The 9,633-nt window shown below is 30.5% G+C and overlaps 1 long non-coding RNA gene across 2 annotated transcripts; it reads left to right on the plus strand.

Annotated features, from left to right (window-relative positions):
* Positions 1-1,493: 1,493 nt before the first annotated feature.
* Positions 1,494-8,720, plus strand: LOC143238503 (uncharacterized). Of its 2 annotated transcripts, XR_013020610.1 has the most exons (5): positions 1,494-1,770; positions 5,045-5,308; positions 5,603-5,747; positions 6,964-7,046; positions 8,648-8,720. It is a non-coding gene; the product is annotated as an uncharacterized LOC143238503 (long non-coding RNA). The 2 variants fall into 2 exon arrangements; XR_013020608.1 differs by lacking the exon at positions 8,648-8,720 and having other exon boundaries at positions 6,964-7,268.
* The last annotated feature ends 913 nt before the right edge of the window (positions 8,721-9,633 follow it).

The following is a 9,633-nucleotide window of genomic DNA, read 5'->3' on the forward strand; positions in this document are numbered from 1 at the left end:
TTATTGTGTGTAATATATACTTACAACACCTGTCAGCATATCTTCGGTATTCTCGAGGGCAAGTGAGGTTTTCTGCTGGAACATACACTGAAGAAAACAAGAGAAAGTTAAATCTTTTTTAGCTCATTTACTGTCGCCGATAAGTTTGTTTGTTTGTTTGTTTTTGAATTTCGCGCAAAACCACTCGACGGTTATCTGCGCTAGCCGTCCCTAATTTTGCAGTGTAAGACGAGAGAAAAGGCAGCTAGTCATCACCACCCACCGCCAACTCTTGGGCTACTCTTTTACCAACGAATAGTGGGATTGATCGTCACATTGTAAAGCCCCCACGGCTGAAAGGGTGAGCTTGTTTAGCGCGACGGGGATGTGAACCCGCGACCCTCAGATTACGCACGCCTTAATCAACCTGGCCATGCCGGGCCTTAAAAATGTACACGTAGAGGTGTCGGGGATCGTATCCAGAACCTTTCACGTGCAGAGCGAACGCTTTACCACTAAGCTACACTCCTTACTGTCGTTTGTGTTCATAAACAACATTACGAATATTGCTGTCTTCACGATCTCTAGTGATAACAAGAGGCCTCGTCAGTAATAATATGGTCGATAATGTGTTGTTTTAACAAATGAGATTACAATTAAAAGTTTCAATTTAAATCCCTTTTAACTACTGGTTAAAATCATAAGAATCACTAAATCATAAGAAGTGTAAAATCATTTAGAAAGGAATAAGCCCAAAGGACATTTTCGCTTGAAGTGGTTGTTCAACTCTTTTATTATCGGAATATCTTCTTGCTTCACAAACCTAAGTATTTAATACCCATGCTATACATATTTTATAATGAATAAAATAATTCCGTTACTATTGTCAAACCCTACAAATGGGTTCTAAGATTAAAGAATATGTTAGATGTAAAATTCGATTTTTGCATACTACTAATTTAAAATCCGTAATGAACAAATTAAGAAAAATGTGGGATAAATATCTGCAAACATATCTGATTTTAAGAAAAAATATTTGGTTTCATTGACTTCTAACTCTCCATCAATTCTTTATAGTATTAAAATAACAAACATTTGTGTTAAAATATCTAATTTGTATACGTAAATATAAGTGTAGAGCTAATTCAGAAAATAAGAGTCGTACGGCAATTGTATTAACAATCTGGAACCATATTATACAATCTAAAGACAGATCGAGCATGGTCTGTATAAGTGAGATACCTTACATTCTTAGGTTTAGAAAGTTTAAAGTAAACATTGTATTTGTGAGGTTGATTTTACGAAGAGCATCATATTTACTTTTAACATTGTTAACTGCTTAAACAGAAGAATCACATTTTGTATAACTGACCAACGCATTCAAATGAGCTTAAACAAAAATATCGCAAACATATGGTTATATTAATAATCAATATTGTCAGTTAATTCAAATGCTTTCCTGACAGTAAATATAGAGGGAATTCATTTTTAATCAATACACATTGTGGGTGACATTAAATTCATAGGTAACGGCTGAAGTACATTCAATATCGAGAAGGGTGATTTCGATTTAAATGTTATTTGTGTTAAATTAATAAGGTTTAATAAACGAAAATAAGACCTAAAATAAAATAAAATAATTTTATTTACCTATGACATTATGTTTGTAATCACTTTCACCATTTCCACATGTGTAAATTCCCGCGTTTTCAAATTGCACATCAGTCAACAATAATTCGCTGCCATCTTTCCTTTGTATTCTCTCCCTACTTGTCACTACTTCATTCAGAGGTGTGTACCAATTTATCAGTTTTCCTTCTTTATTATGAACATCTTTTGAACAGATTATTGTAACAGTAGAACCATGTATAATTTCGTGGTATACTGTAGACCCTGAAGCAAGCAGTAAACTAATGTAAATGTACATTAATTCACTTAAAATAGCCATAGATATAATTATTCTTGTTTTCACTGTAAGGCCTTATATTTAACTTTCTTTTCTGTTTCTAAGTGAAATATCGCTGTTGCTATGCGCATAAAATGTTCTTGTTTGAGTGACGTCATGAACTGATGTGATGTAATATTGTTTAGTGAATAGCTTGATTGACAATAGTGACATAAATATTGTTTGTTGATTTCATTAATTTAATGCTATACGAGAAGTATCCATGCTAGCCATCCCTAATGTAGCAGTGTAAGAGTAGAGGGAAGGAGCTAGTCATCACCACCCACCGCCCACTGTTGGGCTATACTATTACTAAAGAATAGTGGGATTGATCGTATCATTATAACGCTCCCAAGGGCGAAAAGGCGAGCATGTTTGGAGGGACAAAATTCGATCCCGTGACCCTGTGATTACGATTCGAACGTTTTAACTATCTGGCCATGCCGGACCTGAAAAAAAGTATTGTTGTCTTAATTAGTCTGAAGCAACTTTGTTGTTTTGATAAAAATCGCGTAAACTACATATAGTATCAGACTGGACATACAAATGGCGTTTTCAGAAATATTTTGTCTCTCATTATTATTGGTATATAGCAGTTGATGCGATTCGTTAACATAAAAAAGTTCTTATTGCTGTTAATCACACTAGTGTTTTAATTTTACTAATACTACTTATTGTCAATACGTTCTAGACGTACTCTGTAGACTATGTAATAATAGCTGGATTTCATTACCGAAAGATCTTTTCTCAACTGTACTCTCGCAGAGGGCAAAGCGCAGTTAGCCCACTATAGAATTGTACTGAATTCAGAAATCTGCACTACAAAATAAAATAATTGTGAAAAATTAATTGATTACCAGAGTTATTCAAGTTTGTAAATACTTATTACAAAAATCCAGATCTGTTTAAAATATCGTGTAGTTATTTTAGTTTCTTAATTCTTTTTGTCCGGTCATACGCTATAAAAAAAAATATCCAAGACTTTAGCATCTCATACCATCAGCATAATTAAACAATTATATAAAAAAAGTACTTTTACACTGGGTAAGTATATCGTGATATGTTTGTTTTGTTTTCAGTTTTCGTAAAGTTACACAAGGGCTACCTGCGATAGCCGTCCCTTCTTCAGTAGTATAAGAGTGGAGGGAGGGTAGTTAGTTCTCACCTCCCAGTGCCAACTTGCTAACGAATAGTGATATTGCACGTCACATTATAACTCCACCATCTCTGAAACGGCTAGCACGTTTGGTGTGACGGAAATTCGAACCTAAACCGACTACATGTTCCCATTTTACGCATGTCTATCTTTATTTGCTGTTAAGGTACTTTTGCACCTAGCATTTTAAAATGTCCATTTCTCAGTTAAACTACCAATAAACCGAGAAGAAAAGCATCCAAAACTTAAGCACAAATCATTTAACAAACTGGTAATATAAGTAATGTAAGCTTTCGTTAATTCATTATTTTTTGTTACTGTTACATTTCAGTTTTTTGAAATGTTCTTTTATATTTCTATAAATGTTTAATAAATATCATCATAGAACTTCGTCTTTGAAACGTGTTCTAGGTTCGTAGAGTGACGTCCACATAACTTATGTTATGTTTTACTTTAATTATCTGTTTGAAGAAAGAAGCATCATTCAGAATGATAATTTGGTTGTTATATATCCAGCTCCTCTAATCGCTACAAACCTCATAGGGAAAGCTACTAATTCTGCCATCAGACTGTCATATAAAGTTAAGGTTTTTTTGTTGTTTTTTTTCAGTCTTCAACAGAATGTACTTCGTGATCACGAGAAACCTACTTGATGTAACAATGTATTTCAATACGGACAGTGTGGGTATTAAAACTTTTATTAAAATAAAGTAGACAAAAAGGCTTCAAACTTCTTATGTCATCTTCAGGTTAACAAAGATAATTTGAATATTTCTGTATTTTCTTTAGACGACACTTTACAACTATGTTTTTGAAGGCTGACTTAATTTCTTTGTGTGTCCCCTTCTTTATACACATACATTTCATGATAATATTTCACCACAAGAAACAAAATATCTTTCTGTCTTTGACATTTGATATTACATTATTGATAACCATCAGAAAATAAATATTTAATCTTCTGTTTTATGTATAATGCCATCTCGTTCACAGGATGGCTTTGAAGTTTTTTCGGAACATAGATTTAAATCGGCTGTCACTCAGTTTACTTTAACTAGCTTAAGGAAATTGTTTTGATCCACAATGTTTGGTTAGAAAAACAGTTAAATTGTAATAATTATAGGACATTGTATGCCTTGTGTTTATTATTGATTGTGCTCTAAATTGTGTTTGAAATTAATAAATAATTTTGGAAAAAAATCAAAAACATCACCATTGAAAATTTGGGTTAGCATCTCACAACACTTTAAATCTTTGACAACAAAAAGAATTACAGCATTCACAATTAAGTACTAGATTTTTGTTATTTTTATGTACAAATTTGGTTTGTTATAAATGAAAAAATACTTATTAGGTAACGTTAGAAAATATAAATGAAGAAATAGATTAATTTTTTTGCAATATGTGTATATTGTATGAAGATCGTGTGTATTACATAATTTTATGCTGTAATTTGAACTAAGTGTACATAAGGTTATTCCTAACTTGTTACATAGGCTTAGTATAAAGGAAGTTGTCATATTTAACTGATGCAAGCCTGACGATAGTCGGGATAAATAATGATAAGCTTTTATTGTAATCTGCAGGGATTTTAGAAAGGAAAAAATATCATTTCATATTTTTTTGGTTACAAGGTTAAACAAATGGCCTAACTTCATGTAGTGTAAGTGTAGAGAAAATAATACATAACATACATTTTTACCAAAAAATAAGTTGATATTCAATTAGAAGATTGTAGAAGCTTTGCAAATGAAATTTGGAAACTGTAATATTAAAAATATATAAATTGTATTAATTTTAGCATGAAAATCACCTTGCTCTTATACCAGTCAAAGTTTACAATTGAGACAACTCTTTATAAAAAAAAAATTATTATGGATATTTTTGAGTTTCTCAGTTATTGTATGCACTATATTTTGTTTGATAAGAATCACTTCAGTGTTTGTTCCTTTCAATTTTTTCAGGGAGTATTTTGGAGTTAAGATAAGCCTGTACTTTGTTTGGCTTGGATATTACACCTGTATGCTGATTCCAGCTTCAGAAGGAGGAGTGTTGTGTTTTCTGTATGGGTGCTTCACCTTGATGAGTGATGCTCACAGGTTTGAATAAGGGGGGAGAAAAAAAGAGTTACCAAACAGTTTATTATTTTTATAACTCATGTTTGATCATTTTCTAAATTATACCTCAGATAAATCAGTTACTTAGAGCTATGTGATTGATGGAATGTGGTAAGTGATTAATCACTGGACGTAATTAATTATTTTCACACAAGCTATTTGTAGCTGGAATAATTGTAAAGAATAATAATTGGAACCATTAATTTTTATTGGTTGATGTGTTTTGAACCATTAAAATATTTTAATAATTTTTGTGATAAATTGATTTAAACATAATTTCAATTAGTCAGTTATTTTATGTGTCATTATCATTGAAATTGATAGTTGTATATTATGATTGATATAAATGTACAGCTGTACTGTGTTTATTATATAAACTTGAAACAAAATTGCATTTTTTTACAGTAAGGACATTTGTGAAGACTACAAGAACATCATTTTATGTGATGTAGATATGGAATATCAGGACAGACATGCACTTTTGTCAGAATAACTCATCTTTTCGACATTGATGCTGCTGTATTTTTTGCTGTTTTTATGTCACTCTGGGGTAAGAATAATATAGATTTACATGTTAAAGTTGAATAAATATTATTCTCTACTTCATACTCTGTTAGAACTTTCATGCACAAAATATCAAATTTTTTGTTATTTAGTTTTAAGACTTTTTTTAAGTAATGCTTTTCTTGTGTCTATTTTCTTTTTTGCATGTTGACTATCCAACATGCATAGTAATTTTGATTTTATGATTAAAAATACTTGTATGCATCAAAAATGTTCAAATTTCACATTGAAAATTTTATAACCTCCAGATAATTATCAAACATTTTTGTACAGAAAAAAACTTAATGTTTGTCTGTTATTTTTGCTAATGAAACTCTGTATAGATAGATTTGACCACTATAAACAATTACGAAATTAATATAAATAATGCTTTTTTTCATTCTGAAATAACTACAAACTATAATTCATATAAAATAGCTTAAATTTGATAACATTAAACATTTATGTACAAGGGAGGACAGAAAAGTGCCCTCCCTTGAAAATGTTGTTAATTTATTTGATATCATATTTGAACAGATCTCATGAAGTGCATTTTACACATTTTTCTATTATCTAATAAAATATATAACAAATTAACAGCATTTTCAAGAGGGGGGCCACTTTTCTTGTCCACTCTCTGAATATACATTTATTATTTTATTATATTGATCTCTCAACTGTGCCTGGATAACAGTATAGAAGTTACAATGACATGGTGCTTGTGTGCTCATGTTACTATGTACAGTAATATAAAACTGACCTTTACAAAGGACCTGAATTTTGGGAAAGTAACTCACTAAGAAAATCCTCATGAGATGTGTAGTAATGGACACCCATAGCAAAAGGGTTACTTCAACATAAAAACGTCCAACATTGTATATTTACACTACTTGAAATGGCCTTAATTTCAAACCAACATAAAGCACATCAAATTTGCTTCACATCCAAGACTTCAAACTTCTGTAACTAAAATCTCCCATCAAAGACTTCAACATAATTCCAAAAACATGTTATTACTTTGAAATTTCTTTATCTGTAATTTGGGACTTTTCAAGGAAAAAAGAAAACACTTTACAAAGTTTTTAATTACTAACACTTTGGTGAACAAAAATAGTTGAATTAATTGTCACAAGTCACATCAGTTTAAAGAGTGATTTATATTCTGTTACAATTTCTGTCTTTACTGATGATAAACCTTTCACTTTGTTTTTATTTACTTTCAGCTGTAATATTTCTTGAATTGTGGAAAAAGTATTTGGAAATAATTACCCACCACTGGGATATGACTAGTTTTGATACTTTAGAGGTAATGTGTACCTTAGTAACTAACTTTATCACAATGGGCTTGTGTATTTAACATCAACTTTTAACCATGGCAGTATACCAACTGTGATTCTGAAGGTACTAGTTGTGTCATCACAAACTTTGACAGTAATCATAAAAATATTTTAATTTTTTGTTGTCATAGTGTTGACTGTTCTGATTACAAAGTGATTTTTTATGTTAAAATTAAAAATACTTCATTTACAAATTTTCAAATTTCACTTATGTTGTTCTTTTAACCTCCTTAATAAATATCAGATGTTTGCTGTCAGTAAAAAGTTTATTTTATCTGTTATTTTACAAACTATAACTCTAAATGATCAGTCAATTTAAACACCCTCATAACCATCATAAAAATTATGAAATAATTGTAAATTACATTTTTATTGTGCTAGAATGACAGCAAATTGTGACCCTAAACTGTGATAGTTTATCCTAAATAACTAAAAACTTGTGACATCTGTTTATTCTTAATCTCATAGTTTTATCGACTTTTGAACCACATGTAACTATTAATACTTCATCACAAGTTTTAAATCACTTGGTGAACATTCAGCTCATGTTACCCTATTGAATTACATTAAACAATATGAAGAATAATTAATTGTTATTCTTTATTTTAGCTAATCCAACAACTTTTTTGTTTTTTCATTTTAGTTACTTTTATAGTAATAAATAAAGAATATTCATGAAAAACATAAAATGTACTGTTTACCAGCATCTGTTTTTGTTCTTTACTAATGGCACTACCACACTATATGCCCCCTGTTAGTACAGCAGTAAGTCTATGGATATACAACATCTGAGAGAACTATTGGTAGCTTGTAAAAGAGAGGCTGTGATTGGTGTGCATGCCAAATGACTCTAATTTCCTAGTGTATGACATCATAAATAAATAAAATAGAAAGCTGTAAAATTTTTGCCTTGTCTGAGTAATAACTACAGTGGAACCCTTCTAAGTGGCCATCCACCAGGTTTGGTCACCCTTGAAAGTGGTCATTCAATCACAGTCCCTTTTGTTTACATAATCCTTAATTATGTACAGTGGAACCCCTCTAATCAAGCCAGTTTGTCTCAGTTCCGAAGGTGGCTGCTTTAGAAGGATTTCACTGTAATTTACATAAAATCATTCAATAAGTAAATTATAGAAGAAGGGAGAATCTAAGAACTTAAATACAATTAAAATTTGATTCAGTAATTACATTGTGATGTAAAGTTTACTTGTATACATCGATAATAAACTAGCTTAATTACATTTTGAATTTAACTCTGTAAAAGGTTGTGACATATGCAGTTTGACGTTCCTGATGGGTAAATGACCTTGTTTTCCTGCCTTGATTGGGTGTTCAGGACCTTTAACTTTGTTTGTTTCCAGTATTATATTTACAGCTATTCTCTAGTATTTCACTTTGAACATCTTTTCAAACTTTGTCTTATAAAAATAATATTTGAATGTTTTCTAGAGGTATTCTTTTGAGAAAGTTTCTCAAAAATACATGTTTAAAAATGTAAATTTCATAACACACAGATATGATGTTTTACCTGAACTCTTGATCATAATGTGGTTTGTTTTTATATCACCAGGAACATCCAAGGCTAGAATATTTAGCTAAGTTATCAACATTAAAGAAAAGGAAAGTAAATTTATTACAAAGGTAAGAACATCACTATTATCAATTTATAATAAACATCAAAACAAAAATCTGACTTTTTGTCCAGTTTTTCCATTTGTTTTGTTTTTATACAAGATCTATCTGTTGATGATGATAGTGTTGATTTTCAGATTGTAAGTTTTATGATGACAGTAGAAGTGTTTGGTGTTGGTTTTACAACAAAACTGTAACTAAATATACTCTATCAAACAAAATTAACAAGCTGTGTATCTTTTGTATGAATTTTTTCTTAAAAGTATTGAAAATTATTAAATTTAAAAAAATGCCTTATTCTTCTTGAAAAATACAGTTATTTTGGGTAAATGGTCTTCAAAGGTATAATTTAAAGAAGGTGATAAAACTTTTTTTAAAGTAATTCAGTATAAATGCACCACATATAGTTTAAAAGATAACAAAGTATAAAAAATTAATGTTAATAATAAAAGTTTAAAAGATCTTGATAGAACATTGTTTGAGATTGAAAGTTTAAAATGTGAACTTTTATGCTTGTTTGAAATGTTCTTATTTAAAGTTCCTGGCCTGGCTGCCAGGTGGTTAAGGCACTTGACTCGTAATTATTATGTGATGGTCAATCCCATTATTTGTTTGTAAAAGAGTGTCCCAAGAGTTGGCAGTGGGTGGTGATGACTAGTTGCCTTCCCTTTTGTCTTATACTGCTAAATTAGGGACAACTAGCACAGATATCCCTCGTGTAGCTTTGTGTGAAATTCAAAATAAAGCAAATCATTTAAAGCTCATTAAATTTTATCCCTTTTTTTAAACAAAACAAAAAAACAGGTTAGATGTTCCAATACCTAATTTGTGGTTTTATTATCTCCTTCAAAAATAATGTAAATTGAACTTCAGAAGGAATATTACAGCAGTTTTTTATCAGTTCTGGTTCTTTTTCTAAGGCCA

The sequence above is a fragment of the Tachypleus tridentatus genome, chromosome 13, assembly GCF_004210375.1.
Source record: "Tachypleus tridentatus isolate NWPU-2018 chromosome 13, ASM421037v1, whole genome shotgun sequence".
NCBI classification, from domain to species: Eukaryota; Metazoa; Arthropoda; class Merostomata; order Xiphosura; family Limulidae; genus Tachypleus; species Tachypleus tridentatus.